Below are 17,788 nucleotides of genomic sequence, written 5' to 3'. Positions count from 1 at the left end.
AGGCAGCTTTTGGTAGAGAAAATCACATGAAATTATCTGGCAACAGCTCTGGTGGACATTCCTGCAGTCAGAATGCCAATTGCACGCTCCCTCAACATCTGTTGCATTGTGTTGTGTGACAAAATATGAACATTTTAGAGTGGCCTTTTATTGTACCCAGCACAAGGTGCTACTGTGTAATGATCATGCTGTTTAATCAGCTTCTTGATATGTCACACCTGTCAGATGGATGGATTGTCTTGGCAAAGGAGAAATGCTCACTAACAGGGATGTAAACAAATTTGTCCATAACGTTTTAGAGAAAAATGCTTTTTGTGCGTATGGAACATTTCTGGGATCTTTTATTTCAGCTCATGTATAAACTCAACACTTTACATGTTGAGTTTATACACCCTGTTTTGCAATCAAAGGATCATAGAATGAGTCTAATACTGAACTCATAACCTACAGGTAGCTAGCACTGCAGTGCATAAAATGTAGTGAGTAGTTGACTCAAAGAGAGAGCAAGATTATAGTTGAACAGTTTTGAACAAATTAATTTCTTCAAAAATGAAGGAGATGCAAGAGAGAGAGAGAGAAACACAGAAAGAGAGCTGTATGTTGTCATTTTTTCCACTTTCACTTACTCTCCCTGGAGGTAGGAAGCTTGGAGAGGGGAATGAAGTGGGCTGCCTTGGAAAATTGGTCAATAATAGTGAGGATGACTGAGTTACCATTCGATGGGGGAAGCCCAGTGACGAAGTCCAAAGCTATGTGTGTGACCAGGGGCGACTGGGTATGGAAAGAGGACGAAGCAGACCAGATGTAGGTTTGGTGGAGGTTTTATTTCGGCACAGACCGAGCAGGCTGAGATGAATTCCCGAGCGTCTCTCTCCATGGTGGACCACCAAAATCGTTGGCGCAGGAAGGCGACTCCCCGATTCATGCCAGGGTGACAGGTGAGGTGAGTAGAATGGGCCCATTGAAGAACATCAGAACGAACTGAATCTGGCACAAATAGAGCCTTACAAGGACCGTTTCTAGGATCAGGCTGGTTCAGCTGAGCCTGGCGAACATGGGACTCAATCTCCCAGGAGACAGCAGCAATGATGCAGGAGGATGGCATAATGGTTTCATTCTCAGAACTTGTGTTGTCTGCGGTGAACTGACGAGAGAGGGCGTTAGGCTTGGTATTCCGGACAGTAGATCCTTCCCAAACTTTTCCCCTGGCACATTTTCCCACTGGTGGGTGCCTGCATTGTTTGCCAAAACTATAGTTTGTTAACAAGAAATTTGTGGATTGGTTGAAAAACGAGTTTTAATGACTTCAACCTAAGTGTATGTAAACTTCCGACTTCAACTGTATGTGCAAAGTTATCATTGGTAAGGAAAACAATGCAGGCGCCAGTGGGAAAATGTGCCAGGGGAAAAGTTTGTGAAGGTTCTATTCTTCCTCGAGATGAACAAATGTCTGCATACTTGACCTGGGGAAACTTGGGCTCTCATTGAAGAGAGAAGTTTCTCCGGCTCATCACATCTACTTTGTGCATGACACGAGTAATTTTTCCTGCAATTGTTTACAGACAGGTTATTTCACTTATAATTCACTTTATCACAATTCCAGTGGGTCAGAAGTTAACATACACTAAGTTGACTGTGCCTTTAAACAGCTTGGAACATTTCAGAAAATGATGTCATGGCTTTAGAAGCTTCTGATAGGCTAATTGACATCATTTGACGCTCCCCATCCAACCTGACAGAGCTTGGGAGTATCTGCGGAGAAGAATGGGAGAAACTCCCCAAATACAGGTGTGCCAAGTTTGTAGCATCATACCCATGAAGACTCGAGGCTGTACAAAGTACTGAGTAAATGGTCAAAATACTTATGTAAATGTGATATTTAAGTAGGTTTTTTTTATTTATAAAATTATGTGTGTAGATTGATGGGGGAAAAACTATTTTAGCCATTTTAGAAGAAGGCTGTAACCTAACAAACTGGCAAGGGGTCTGAATACTTTCCGAGTGCATTGTATATATACACCATATAAACACTCACTCACACACACACACTACATTGACACTCCCACACAAAACCCACACATACACATACACTACATATACGCACCAATGGTGGTCAGTGCTGTTTAAGATGAGGGAGGATGATACTTTTTTTTAATGAACATTACAGCATTACAGCATATTGGATGACTGACATTCATATTATATTCACCCAGCTTAATGTAACATCGGCCGGTTTAGGCTACTACAAGATTCTTCACATTTTCCCTGTACTCATCATGAGGTTGCTATAATCTAGCCTATGATCAAAGAAAAGTTTACAACGCGGGTCGAGAGAAAGATTTGAGGTGACAGACAGTGACACATTGACAGATAGTGACACATTAAATATTACACTCTTGCCTGCATCTAGCTGATCTAGAGTGTAATCACTAGTCCAACAGTTACAAACAAGATTTTTTATTGAACATCTTCTAGGTATATACAGTATCTTGCACCCTCTTCATTTCTTTCCTTCTTCCCTATTGGCCAGATGTTCACAACAAATCGGCATCTTCACATAATGTCATTTCTGGAATGCCATAGGTGTAGAAATACGGTATAGTAAATCCAGACTGAACAATATTGTAAACAGCGTTACAACCAAACCGAGAGCTATCTGTGTATGACAAATGTAGAAATGGAAAAGAAATGGAACCACGAAACATCTGAAAGTAAAGCCTGAGGGGAAAAGTGCAAGCCAGAGAGGAGTGAGAGAAGGATAGATTGAAACCTGCAGAAAGGGAGAAAAAAGATGTAAGATCTTAATTGGATCACTCTGTTGCAGGAAAACTTTTTTCCAGGACATTTTTTACTTGTAGTGTATTTGAGGTCTAAAAAGGCTTCTGAGGTTTGTAATTTCCACTTCTAAATTTCAGACTTGATTTTCTCTTACAAAAAACGTATCAACCCTTACAAAAAAATATCCATTATTTATAATTCACATAGTTATTCACATATTCTGTTGCTGGAATATTATTTTCCTGCTGTGGCAAACTGGCTCTAATGAAGATCCTATATCTGTACACTGAGCTTATTTACCAATCTAATTCCACCACTCTCTCAAACCAGATCAGGTGCACTGTAAACCCCAATGTGCTGACAAAACCTGTTGCACTTAATATATGGGACAGTTACTTAAAGTACAGTTACTTAAAGTGATTTTGTACTCATTACTCAAACCTATAGAGTCACTGTGGCCCTGTAGGTGGTTCAGATTTGAGTTGTGCCAGTTCCTAGGCGAATGTTCCATGCGCACGCATTCGCATACGCATATCGACGCCTCACACTTTCACACTTCATGTACGCTGTTGCTACTCTGTTTAGTACACATCCTGATTGCCTAATCACTTTTACCGTTACCCACATATGCATACGGTAGTACCTTAATTACCTCAACTACTGTACTGTACCTCGTACCCCTGCACATTGACTCAGTACTTGTTCTCCTTGTAAATAGCCCCATTATTGTTTTTATTGTGTTACTAGTTCCTTTTTAATTTCGCAAATATTTGTCTTCCTTTTAACTCAACGCTTTTCAGAAAGTCTACAGCTGTTGTACTCCGCGCGCGTCTGACCAACGGGCATTTGATTTGATGCACATCTCTCTGCCTCTCTCGCTCTCTCTTCTGTCGCGTGCATATGGGTCTTTCTATAAACTAGGATACCAGTGAGGATTTCCGACGCTGACCCACTTGTTACAGCTGTTGATAAGTCATTGATAATAATCTGCCAATTTGTTCATGTCATTACGTTAAAACATAAGCGGGAATCGTAGCTAAATTCAATCAAATTCAACAATTCATAAGTTCTCCAGCTCCCTTATAATTATTTGTGATTACATTTTTTATCAGTTTTAGCAAGAGATGTGGCCACTTTCATTTGTTTCCCAACGCTTCAATTGAAGGGTGTTGTGCTACTCCGTTGCAGTCAAACCCAATGTGGTTATTATGAGGACGATAGCATCTAATGTTGTCTTCAACTTGGCTTTCCAAACAAATCCTTCCATTAAAAAAGGAACCTGGTTTTTGGTCACTTTCTCATAATAAAAACAACGATGGTGAGATTAATGATACAGCTATTCATGTCTTTATTACGTGTGCCTGTGTTGGCCAAATACTGTATATTACAGAAATATCTCCATGCATGCATCCAATCTACATATTTAGTCAGGCAATATCCACATGATTTGCACATATTTTAGAATGTAAAAATAATTTCAACATCAAGGCTTAAAAAATGCATTATTCTTAAAGTGGTGTAGTGGCACACTTCATGCATGCTTTTTGGGGAGGTGGGTTCTATATTAGGCCCTATATGTACAATTATATAAATTATACAATTGTATAACATTGAGGTCCTTGAAAATTACAATTAAGTGCTTGAAAAAGTCCCTGAAAGTCCTTGAATTTGACTTGCCAATGTCTGTATGAACCCTGCTTAAAGGATGTATAGTCCTAGGCCTATGTTGTTGTATAGGTGGAGCTATGGGCTAATTTGCATATATTCACTTTTATTTCTCTAAGAACACATGAGGAACTGCATAAAAAAATCATTTTTCTTTTGTTTCAAACCATTTTGAAATGTTTATCTCAATGTCACACATTGGCCCCATTATTTATAGAAAGACCTATATGCACGCATGATATTAGTGTTCTGTTATTAAAAGGGACTTTGTGTCTCATGGCCAGGAGTTGGTTATGATTACACACTGTCATTATTTTCCCTGTTCCTCCAGTCCCAATGTGATCTACATTCTGATCTACATCCTGACTGGTTGCATCACTGCCTGGTATGGCAACTGCTCGGCCTCCGACCGCAAGGCACTATACGACGTAGTGTGTACGGCCCAGTACATTGCTGGGGACAAGCTTCCTGCCATCCAGGACCTCTATACCAGGCGGTGTCAGAGGAAGGCCCTAAAAATGGTCAGATTCCAGCCACCCTAGTCATAGACTGTTCTCTCTGCTATGGCAAGCGGTACCGGAGCACCAAGTCTTGGTCCAAAAGGCTTCTACCCCCAAGCCATAAGACTCCTGAACAGCTAATCAAAGTGCTACCCAGACCCCTCTTTTACGCTGCTGCTACTCTCTGTTTATTATCTATCCATGGTCACTTTAACTCTGCCTGCAAGTACATATTACCTCAATTACCTCGACTAACCGGTGCCCCCACACATTGACTCTGTACTGGTACCCCCTGTATATAGCCTCGCTATTGCTATTGTTATTTTACTGCTTTTTGTTATTTTAAATGTTTTTTTTTACTTTTCTATTTTTTACTAAACACATTTTTCTTCTTAACTTCTTAAAGCATTGTTGGTTAGGGCTTCTAAGTAAGCATTTCACTGTAAGGTCTACACCTGTTTTATTCACGTATGTGACAAAACATTTGATTTGATTGTTAGAGTTTACAGTGGACCCATCAAACCCGGCACAAATCCGCTGTCCGTCTACAGCTTGCTGACAGGAAGTGACAAACTGTGTTCGTATCCTTTCCTCCTTCCTCCTGTGTGTGTGTTATGCGTGCGTGCATGCATGTGTGTGTGTGTGTATCTCAGGGTGGCGTATTGAGTGGGATGAAGTGAGGTGCTAACATCCATTCTTTCTGTGTGGGTGCGTGTGTGTGTGCATGCATGCCTCTGTGTGTGTTTCTCAGGGTGTCGTACGGAGTGGGATGAGGTCAGGTGCTGGTACCGGGCTGATGTGGGCCAGATTGTCAATGTGTCTTGCTCAGACATCTCCCAGCTCTTCGCCAACAAAGGTAATGATGTCCAACCTTTCACCTTTAACTTTTGGCCCTATCCTTTGACCTTTGAGCGATTTGTCCCTGAGCAGTTTTTCCTAGACAATATGCCTCTGCTTCTGCTTACCCTTTGGGGTCTATAGCCTGGGTAATGGCATATGCATTTTCTGACAACTGCTGATGTAAAAATAACTTTATAAATACTTTTCATAGATTGATTGATTGACCTTTAAACATGGCCTTAACCCACACATCTCAGTGGGGAGAAGTTTATAGAAGCAGAACCAATGTAGCTTCTGAAGAGGTGTAAGGAAGGATGTCAGTATGTGTGTGTTTCCTGATCAATCCACTGATGTATATCGAAAGATCAGAGGTGAAAGCTTCTACTGTTTACTGTTGCTATGAGTTGGGTCATTAATAGCGCATGCAAACACCAAAGATACGAATCAGTTGGCGATTAAAGGCTTCTGCATGCTTCAGTTCGACTGGCGCATACCCGAACTTGTCTAGGTTACCCGCCTGAGCATTTTTTATGCTCCTTTGGCACAAAACTACCTCCATACTTCAATTGGTTTGTATGGGTTACCGTCAGACGAGTCCTGTGACACTTGTTTCTAGCAATTTTTCTTCTTCTAGCTAACAATTTTTTTTTCAAATCCTCTTCGCTATATTCCGGTTGAAACATATATGGTTGAATGCCACCATGTAGCTAATAGAATAGAACATACAAAAATGCTCCATTGTCAATTTCGTGTTGATGAGAGGAATCACTTGAAGCCATTGCGGTCTGGTCAGTTCTTTCAGTTTTGCCCAAAGGATTGTGTTGTTAGTGTCCGCCTCCCTTTCAAAAAAGCCCACCTTGTGGGAGGGACAGGGCCAGAACACAAAGCACCCGCCCCACACAAGTTGTAGTCTTTCACAGACTGGAATAAAAGGTTCAGCTTGTATATTTAGCAATGAATCCACCTATAGGAACATCACTGAAAGATGTCCAATTGATATACTGAACAAGTCCAACCATATCTACACGCACAAAACAAATAGTGCGATCAGTATAACATAGAGCCTTTGTGAAATGCCACAAAGCAGGACAACATTTTTTTTCAGATCTCGCACCTCCCCAGACCTGCCTTCCTCCTGGTCAATTATGTGTGAAACACATCTCATTGACCTAGAAATGCCTCAGACATTATGAAAACCAGCCTAGATTCCCCCAGGGTGAAATTCCCCTTGAAGGGAACAAGGTGACATCATCTTAACTCTAATTTGAATACACCAATGGTAACATGATGTCTATTACCTAATTTAAATAAGTACCGCCTCGGAGAAGGCATGTTTGCACAGTGGCGTGGTTTATATAGCTAGATAGCTACTCTACTGGTGGCAAAATTTGACTGTAGGGTGTCAGCAAATACAGTTAAAAATGTACCCTATTAATCTATGGCAAAGATACTTATATATTCCCCCTTTCATCTGTGTCTTATATTAGCTAGTTAGTGTCATGGAGGGCTAGGTCTTCAGGCTGTATGGAACTAAAGGAGGGGAAGGGTCGTTAAAAACTCCAACGCAGCTGTCAATTCAACACATCTGTCAGTGCTGCTGTGAACTGCGTCACAAAAGACATGCCAACTGGGAGCTGTTTAAAATATCGTTGATACCTGTAGCTAGGTATACATCCAATTTGTGACAGATTTTCAGTTGAATATTGAAAAATCTGCACAAAACAAAATGTGCATTTTACCAGCAGAGATGTTTCCATCAAACTGACTTTTTGCGGTTGAAAGACTGTGCGTGATAACATATTGCACATAAAAATAACTTTTACCGTTAAATTCAATGGAAAAGTATCAAATCAAATCAAATTGTATTGGTTACATACACATGGTTAGCAGATGTTATTGCGAGTGTAGCGAAATGCTTGTGCTTCTAGTTCCGACAGTGCAGCAATATCTAACAAGTAATCTAACAATTCCACAACAACAACCTAATACACACAAATCTAAGTAAAGGGATGTATAAGAATATATGAATATAAATATGTGGATGAGCAATGACAGAGCGACATAGGCAAGATGCAATAGATGGTATAAAATACAGTACATGCATATGAGATGAGTAATGCAAGATATGTAAACATTATTAAAGTGGCATTATTAAAGTGATTAGTAATCCATTTATTAAAGTGGCCAATGATTTGAGTCTGTATGTTGGCAGCAGCCTCTCTGTGTTAGTGATGGCTGTTTAACAGTCTGATGGCCTTGAGATAAAAGCTGTTTTTCAGTCTCTCGGTCCCAGCTTTGATTCACCTGTACTGACCTCGCCTTCTGGATGATAGCGGGGTGAACAGGCAGTGGCTCGGGTGGTTGTTGTCCATGATGATCTTTTTGGCCTTCCTGTGACATCGGGTGCTATAGGTGTCCTGGAGGGCAGGTAGTTTATAGTTTAAATACATGTTAACCCAAAGTCGATGTCCGCGCTCCGCGGAAATCTAATTATCATAATAAAAAAATCCCCATCTAAATCCGTTGGGTGAAAAAGCTATAGATATCTGGCGGGAGGGGGGGGGGGGGGGGGGGGTTCACTGGATGTGCGCACAAGCATCTTGGGACTCATCTGAAGTCGGGACAGCCAATCTGCCAACTTCTTCTGTAGCGTCCGAACAGTTTGGGCTACACACTAATATGACCCCTCTGTGGAAAGGTGAGACTCTCACAAATACGTACAAGTTGTTTTGCTCTTCTGACAGTCCCCCGGTACCAGTTGAAAACATTTATGGAAGTATACATGGAGTCCCAAAAATAAGAGGTTGAATACATGTAAAATTAATACATTAAATAAAAACGTTTTGTGATCTTATATATCTCAGATATAGGACAGACACTTCAGAAATAACTTCCTTTGGATTTTGTTTGGGGGGGGGGGGGACTATCTGTTGTTCCATGTAGTGAATCTGTAATTCCATGCATTTGTATGGGCTAATAGCAGTAAGGCCCAAAATAATTTTTCATCAAATAATTTTTGTATATATTTTTTATACTTCAAGGGTTCCTTGAGTGACCACTAATTCTAGGAGTGTACACTAAAGAAAACCAACACTGTTATGGCCTCTCTCACAGCTCGTAAAATGGTTGACATTGGATAAGGTGTTTAAACATGATACATTCAACACTGTGTGTGTGTTTTATGTTCTTAAAACGAATACACTAAGAAAGTCTCCATGGAGTCAGAAACACACTCTGTGGAAGTATGTGTGTGTGTTGACCAAAATGCATGTGTGACTGCAGGGAAATATGTAGTGTGTATTGGTTTGATATGTGTTAACCAATATTAATGGGTAAGTTTAGGGAAATATTCAGTGTTTTTGGTGTGGAGGTTTGTGTATATGACTTGTACTTCTCAATGACAGGGAGAGCAAAAGACGGAGAATGAGTGTGTGTGTGTGTGTGTGTGTGTGTGTGTGTGTGTGTGTGTGTGTGTGTGTGTGTGTGTGTGTGTGTGTGTGTGTGTGTGTGTGTGTGTGTGTGTGTGTGTGTGTGTGTGTGTGTGTGTGTGTGTGTGTGTGTGTGTGTGTGTGTGTGAGAGAGAGAGGGAGATAAATATCAAAATAAAAATGGAAAGAACAAGAGAAAGGGAAAAACCCCTTGAAGCATTATCTCAGTGAAACTTGAGCTTGGACTTAAACTTTAAGAGTGAGTGGGAGTAAAGGGTGGGGGTTGTCAATGTGATCGATGACCTCATAACTCAATTAAGAGTGGGAGCTAGCCTACAGAGCACTCCCTGGATCCCCTCCCCCGCAGACTCAGTCAACGATAAGTACACCAGAGGCACTTAGAGCCACGGAGGGGAAAATAAAGAAATAATCAAAAATCAAAGGGTTCAACTGAGAGAGTGAGGAGGAGTGTGAGGATGAGCATTGTTGAAGCTTGTTAGTCACAGTTGTTCAGTCTCTACTGTCTCTGGAGTTTTAGCCTTAGCCCTCAGTTACGCTATGCTACCGCTAGGCTAGATAGTACAGCTGAGTCATCCACTCACCCACCAACCCTGTCTTACCATGGCTGCAGGGATACAGGCCTCCCCATGCTATGGCCACTAGCCACTTTATGCTAACGCTAATACAGAATCTAAAATCTCACTGGCATCTTATCAGTCAAGCCGCCCACTCTTCACTATACTGTTCAATACCCCACATTCATTCTCCTACCGCTCACCGTCTCACTGTGGAGCAAGGTACTGGATGGGTGCAGTTATTATGTATTATCCATAACAGCCAATAGACAGCTTCACAGTCCCATTGTGTTAAACCCTCTTTAACCTTCTTTTCTCAGTAAGCTGCTATATTGATACAGGGCTACTGAGCTGTTATAAAGGTGTCATTAGTAGATATTAATTCACTACTACAGTGGGAGGCCAGAGGCAGGAGAGAGGGGGCAAGGAGATAGCATAGTGGAAGATGCTTAGTCTACAAAATAAACACAACACCTATTCTCAAAGCCATAATCAAATCTCATGCGTGGGTAAATAGCAACATCAACGCAAAACTGAGAGCGTGGACCAAGGCATTCAACTCTGGTCAGATTTCTGGGGATATGGATGAATACAAAACTATCCAAATTCAATCAACGTGTAGCTCTCGTAGTTCATTGTTATAAAATGGATGGTGCTAATCCTGAATGCTGATTGTTAAAACCACATTCCAGCCGGTGTCTATTCTACAGGTTACCACCGGCTAAATCTACAACGTTAAAATGCCTATTTACTCTGTTCCATCTGATTGCGCAATCCACTTTTTCATCAGCCCAGCCAGGTAATTTATAAACTTGATCTCCACTATAAAAAACATCGAGACATTATCTCACATTTCTTTTAGACAAACATATCGTTTTAAACAGCGGAGATTTGTATAAACCTCGCTGCCTGTCTCTCTGATATTTGCAACATTGAAAAAAAAAGGTAATCAAGGTAAAATGAAACGAATTGCAGCTAGTTTGCCGTCTTTCCAGCTTCAGTTTGACGTTTTTGTGTTAGCTGTGTTGTTGGCTAGCTCCACTGAATAATAGTGTCCTAACGAGAGAGCACATTTTCTATGCCAGGCGAAATCGTGCCTCATTAGTTCATTGTTATGAATGTATCCAAATAAATGTCACTAGAAAACAGCTAAAACAAATGCAAATCAAATCAAACTTTATTTGTCACATGCACAAGTGTAGACCTTACCGTGAAATGCTTACTTACAAGCCCTTAACCAACAGTGCAGTTCAAGAAGAGTTAAGAAAATATTTGCCAAATAAACTGAAGTTAAAAAAAAATAAAAAGTAACACAATAACATAACAATAACGAGGCTATATACAGGGGGTACCGGTACCGAGTCAGTGGGTGAGGGTACAGGTTAAAGGTAATTTGTACATGTAGGTAGGGGTGAAGTGACTATGCATAGATAATAAACAGTGAGTAGCAGCAGTGTACAAAACAAACGTAAGTCCGGTGGCCATTTGATTAATTGTTCAGCAGTCTAATGGCTTGGGGGTAGAAGCTGTCAAGGAGTCTTTTGGTCCTAGACTTGGCGCTTCAGTATTGCTTGCTGTGCGGTAGCAGAGAAAACAGTCTTTGACTTGGGTGCCTGGAGTCTCTGATAGTTTTATGGGCTTTCCTCTGACACCGCCTATTATATAGGTCCTGGATTGCAGGAAGCTTGGCCCCAGCGATGTACTGGGCCGTTCGCACTACCCTCTGTAGCGCCTTACGGTTAGATGCCGAGCAGTTGCCATACCAGGCGGTGATGCAACCGGTCAGGATGCTCTCGATGGTGCAGCTGTAGAACTTTTTGACTATCTGGGGATCTATGCCAAATCTTTTCAGTCTTCTGAGGGGGAAAAGGTTTTGTCGTGCCCTCTGCATGACTGTCTTGGTGTGTTTGGACCATGATAGATCGTTGGTGATGTGGACACCAAGGAACTTGAAACTCAGCTACTTTGTTGTTATTCTGGCTGCACAGTTTGACGTGACTGTAAGTTAGCCATAGTTGGCTAGCTAGCAAGCAAGGGATAAGAACGTTGCCACCCAGTTTGGCAATGGAACATTAACAACAAACGACTGGGTACAGAACAAATACAGAACAAAAAGACTGAACGACTGGGTCGTGTCTCTGGCAACCGAACCGATAGAAAGAAAATGCAGCTGGCTTGGGTAGCAACCCTAGATTTGTGTCGGGACTATATCTAGTGGAAGGATGAAATAGTATGAATAAATTAATCAAAACGTTTTTAATGAAAATATGTCAATCATTATTGGAATATGTTGTTAACCCATTGTATAAAAGTGATAATGCCCTCCACGCCGGTGCTTGCAGGATACATTGGCATGGTTTGCCGGCGCTTGACTTCGTCTTGGGCCTAACAACACCCGTGCCAATATATCCACCAAACTCCAGCTTCTCTGGCATTACCACTTAAATAACCAACTGTTCCGAGACACCAAGACTACTCCATGGCTATTCTAAAGAATACAAAGTTCCCATCGATGTGTCTAATAACTGAACACCCAATACTATCCATGGTTAAACACAACAGGAAAACAATCAAATACATTCCTTGATAAAGAAATAATTTACAAATATACCTCACCATTCAAGATAAGGATGTTGTAAAATAATTTGTATTTTACTTTCTATTCATAGTATTTATAAATAGATAAATGACAATATTAGAAGAAGGGATAATTATTGAACTAATACATCTTCAATTAAAAAGAACTTAAACACAAAAGCGCTAAAAAGCCTGAAATATCAGTACCAGTCAAAAGTTTGGACACCTATTACAGTAAAAATAAATAAAAACCCTTGAATGAGTAGATGTGTCAAAACGTTTGAGTGGTACTGTAGTTAGGTAGTAGTAGCAGCAAACGGCTCTAGCGACTCCTGTGGCAGGCCGGGCGCATGCAGAGGATGCATGGCTCTCAACTGTCGCCTTTCCCGAGTCTGTACGGGAGTTGCAGCGATGGGACAAGACTGTAAATACCCATTTGATATCACGAAATTGGGGAGAAAAGGGGGTAAAAAGTATTTCAAAAATAAATAAAATAATGTTAACCATTTGTGCATACTGAGCGACGTATAACTCTTATCTGTCCCATGTTATGTACAGCTGGGTACCCTCGCTTAGGGCAAGATGAGCTTAATGTTGGCACAACTGCCTATCTGCCAAGTAGCAGTGTGAACCCAGCCACCCTAAAGAACAGAACCATATGAGTAGCCTAATCATCTGTGGTCTGCATGAAATATCTACTATAAGCAACCTAAGTAATAAGCACCCAGCCAACCACCTGTACTGATATGCACTGAATTTCATTACGAGGACAACCGAAGCGAAGCTATTGACTGTGGGCTGAACGCCGACATAGTGAACTATATAAATCACGGGATCTCGCAGATGAACTCATCACTTTTGGCATCCAAAATCTCCTTGGCGTTTAATCTAATATAGCGTTCGTAGGAAGTAGAAGACCACGCCCTATGATCTTCAGTGTGGATGCAGGGACAGATAGAGACGCCAATGAAGCAGCGCCAATGCAAAATGAATGGCTGCGTATATCTCAGGGGATAGCCCGCAGCGTTGGCAGAGGAGACGGAGCCGTGATGAAAACCAATATCTCGTTTGCCATTATCAGTGATAAATATTGAACAGAGGTTCGCCAGGTGCTGCACGTGTTCAGCATGCAGGCCGCATAACATGAAAGAGAGGACAAAGCGGTGTTAGTTCTGGTGACGATGACAATGTTCCACAAGTGAGAGTCCATAATGCAAACAGAACCTAAGAGATCATACAAAAGTAAAGGGAAGGAACGTTTAGTGTATTCAAACTGAAGAACCCCTAAAGTCATCATATGGACCGCCTCTGGAAAAGTGTAATGTCACCCCAACACTGTTGCCTTAACGTGAACACAAACTACTGAGAGAGAAGAGAGAAACTCTCATATGCATGTTCGCTGCTTCTCCGTAGGCCATGAAGAGTAGGCAGATAGATGGATTCTTGAGCAGGCTGCATGCTGAAGGGTCCTGACGCCCAAGGTGAACTGAAACCCTGCTATTGGAGCATGATAAGGCGCATTTGCCTGACTGAAATTGGAATAGAAAAGGGCATATGTGGTTATATAACAGAAGACATTTTACAGAGAGAAGACCATACAGTAGACTTCTGCAGAGCGGCACAACTCAGCCATGACATACCATCACATAGCATAAAACATACAGTATTACTAACAATCCCTCAAAACCGCAAATAACATTAGCTACGTACCCACCTTCTCTAAACAGCCTAATGTCTTACTGAAATTGCTCAGCGTGCACAGGGAGAGTCACCTGATAATCAAAACCTAGACCTACAAATAGTTAGAGCTGAAGGCTAATGTCTAATGGTATATGCTGGTAAGCCATGAGAGTATAATACAATTATGACTTGATAACGAAAGAAACAGACCCCATAGATTACTAGATCAGCCTGCATTTTCTGAATAACCGCTAACAGATCCTTCCCGTTAGAGGCAATGAATGCTTGATCGTCAACACTGATCACCATGTGGGTGTTTAGCAAGCCCAGCACATGCTAGATGATGGTAGTATCAACAGCCCATCCAACACGCTGAAACTATAGCAAGCCTTGATTAGTCATCGCACAGCTATACGCGTATGCTTCCCCACTAAGGTCCAGTGTGATACCTTAAAATCTGAGGAGGAAAGGTGAGGGTTAGGCAGAGGTATCAATTTTAAATGAGGCTGTACCTCTTTGAATATATTGAAAAGACCCAGAAATGTTTAGCCGATGACAGACTGAACACCATTCAAGTAGCACAAGAGATCCTTCTACTTGACTACTGAACAGTTCATGTAGAACCCACACATTTGGAACAGCACAAGTTGGTAGATATGTGTAACGTATTTCGTCGGAAGGAGACCAAGGTGCAGCGTGGTAGGCGTACATTCTTCTTTATTTTAAATGTACACCAAAAAACAATACAACGGCCGAACAGCTTCGTCGTGCAAACTACATGCACTCACAACAAAGACAAGATCCCACACTGAAGGAGGGAAAAAGGGCTGCCTAAGTATGATCCCCAATCAGAGACAATGAAAGACAGCTGCCTCTGATTGGGAACCACTCTCGGCCAAACACAAAGAAAAAGAGAACATAGAATGCCCACCCCAAATCACACCATGACCTAACCAAATAGAGAAATAAAATTACTCTCTAAGGTCAGGGCTTGACAATATGAGTCTCGCTCAGTGAGCTGCATCAGGGTATAAGATGCCTGCATACGCACTATGTACAAGCATGCATGATAACGCACATAAACTTGCTTACTACTATCCTAAAATGATGTGCCATCGTACTGCAATGCTCCAGCAGATGCCGTGGAAGGAGTAGCTAGTGTTGCCCTCTAGGTAACCACAACCTCACTGTGTGCTCTTGCAATAATAGCAACCATGCCATAACACTATGTGCAGATGATACAGAACACACAGCCATGAATGAATAACACAACATCCACCTACTGTAGATGATGTTTACGGAGCCTAACCAGCACGCACTCCCATAATGCAATATTGGCAGCCATGCCATGTGCTTACTGTGTGTAGAAAACAAAGCAAAGAATATCAGCCAACATCTGAATGTACGACTATTCACACCCAATTAAGAGTTGCAGCATAAACACATAATAGAACTAGTACGTAAAACATGAAAATAACAAAATGCACAGAAGTACAGTTTTTTCTGATTGCTTAGGCACTATCTTTGAAACTATAGGCTATTTTTGCAAAACTCTACACAATAACCACAAAACCTTACACCAAACCAGCAAAACATTATACATCTCTGGCAAAAGTAAACAATTCTTGCAAAACTCTTCAAACTCTTTTAAAAATGATGTTTTTGCGTCAATACAGTACACACAAACCATTTGAATAAGCACACAAAGCACCAACTACACACTGATAGTAGAAATGAAAAACACTTTTCTGTGTGCAGGGCATAGCAGTTTTCAATAAAGTATAGTCATACATGTAGTAAACACACATACACACAGGTATCCAAATGTGTAAAGTATGGATGTGTATTCCGAACATAACACACCATCAATACAAATAAGGGGGAAAAGTTTTTTTTTTAAATTCTCAACACTTCTCAAACAAACAAAAAAACGCTGTTGAAGAAAACAAAACCATTTGTGCTAGAAAAAAAAGACTAATCCACATCACATGAGATGTTGTCTTGAGCTAGGCAGCGTGGGAAGTATGGCCTGGAGTGCCTTATCCAGGCCTGGCATGACCCCTGATCCATGTCTCCACAAGCCTCCTCCATTGCCTGTAGAAGGGGTATGCGTTGGTGGGGCTGGCGATCATCCACCTTCCAACGCCATGCAGAGAAGAATTCTTCAATAGGATTCAAGAACGGAGAGTATGGGGGGGGGGGGGGGTGATTGAGTGCAATGAAAAGTGGGTGACTTGTGAACCAATCGCGGACCACAGCAGCCCGGTGGAAACTAACATTGTCCCAGATGATAACGTATCTGGGCTGGTCTGGCCCCTGGTCATTAGGGATTAGTCTGTCGTGGAGGGTGTCCAGAAATGTGATAATGTGTGCAGTGTCGTATGGGCCTAGGATTGCATCATGGTGAAGGACGCCGTTTTGACTAATAGCCGCACACATTGTTCTGTTGCCACCACGTTGTCCCGGGACGTTGATGATGGCACGGTGTCCGATGACATTTCTGCCGCGGCCCCTTGTTTTTGCGAGATTGAAACCTGCCTCGCCACTTATATTAGCTCATGATGCACTTTTAGCTCCAAGACTCTCTGAAAGAGACAAGACAAAGCAATGTAGCACAGTACGAAAAGACAGGGATCAGTCAACATGATGTAGCACCGTACACTTCCAGATCCAGTACCAATGATAGGATTGTATAGCTTACCTGCACATATTCACATCTGTTGTTTTACACGGTCTGAGTTTCTTTTGAAATGGACTCTGTACAGCTGCTTCATCATAATTCTGTTGCTTTTAAGTAGACGAGACAATGCAGAGAGACTCACTCTGTTGACGTTTTGGAATTTAGTGTTATTTGCCATTATGTGGTCCTGCAGTTCTCTGAGTCTGATGCAGTTATTTGCAATGACCATATTTACAATGTGGGTCTCCTGCTCTGATGTAAACAGTCAACCTCTTCCACCAGATACTGGTTTTCTTGCAGTTCTGTAAAAACATTTGAACGGTTTTAGTGATAGATCCTTCTCATTATGAAAGACTACAGCACTTGCAGTTACTTACCGGTTCTCATTTTGAAATATCCGGATGATACCTGCAACAGTATAGGGGCTCAGATTTGGTTGAACCCGTTGCCCAGCCTCCCTCATGCTCATCCCATGGTACATGGGAATCAGAATGACAGTTTGGGACCTTTAAAGGTTCCTTGTGTGTCCCTGGGGCATCCAGGAGGTCCACACTCTAAAAATAAAACGTTCCTGGAGTACCCTTTAGGTTCTTCAAATTGAAACTGTGGGGGAACCCCTTTTAATGGATCCTCAAAGAAACGTTTTAATAACTTTTTGGGGTCCATTTTTTAAATACCCCTGAAATTATTTTTATTAATGATAATAATATGCGTAACAATAGCACAATATTTTATTTCTCTGTTTAATATGATTTTAGTGGCAAAGTAGATTTAAAAAAAAGCTAATATGCAGAGCCCCAAATCCAATGGGAATTTCCTTTGGCAAAGTTGATGTTAGTGTGTTGATGTTCTCCATATCCATAGCCAGAATGATGTTGCAGTGCATGGTGATTGAACAGGTTGCTTGTTATATTGTGAGGTTCTATTTCTCAGAGTATAAAACACAACGGACACTACGGAAGCTCAAACCAAGTTTACTCTTCCCAGAGGGTCGATACAGCTGCATTAGACCACAACATTTCACACAAGCACTGATATGTAACCCTTCCTCCTAGCCTGAGTCTC

The 17,788-nt window shown here is 41.5% G+C and overlaps 1 pseudogene; it reads left to right on the top strand.

The window, feature by feature from the left end:
• LOC129855586 (pituitary adenylate cyclase-activating polypeptide type I receptor-like) overlaps window positions 1-17,788 on the top strand; it is a 67,732-nt pseudogene that overhangs the window by 27,004 nt on the left and 22,940 nt on the right.

Source organism: Salvelinus fontinalis, chromosome 5 (genome assembly GCF_029448725.1).
Source record: "Salvelinus fontinalis isolate EN_2023a chromosome 5, ASM2944872v1, whole genome shotgun sequence".
NCBI lineage: Eukaryota > Metazoa > Chordata > Actinopteri > Salmoniformes > Salmonidae > Salvelinus > Salvelinus fontinalis.
This window is presented reverse-complemented; position numbering and strand designations above follow the sequence as displayed.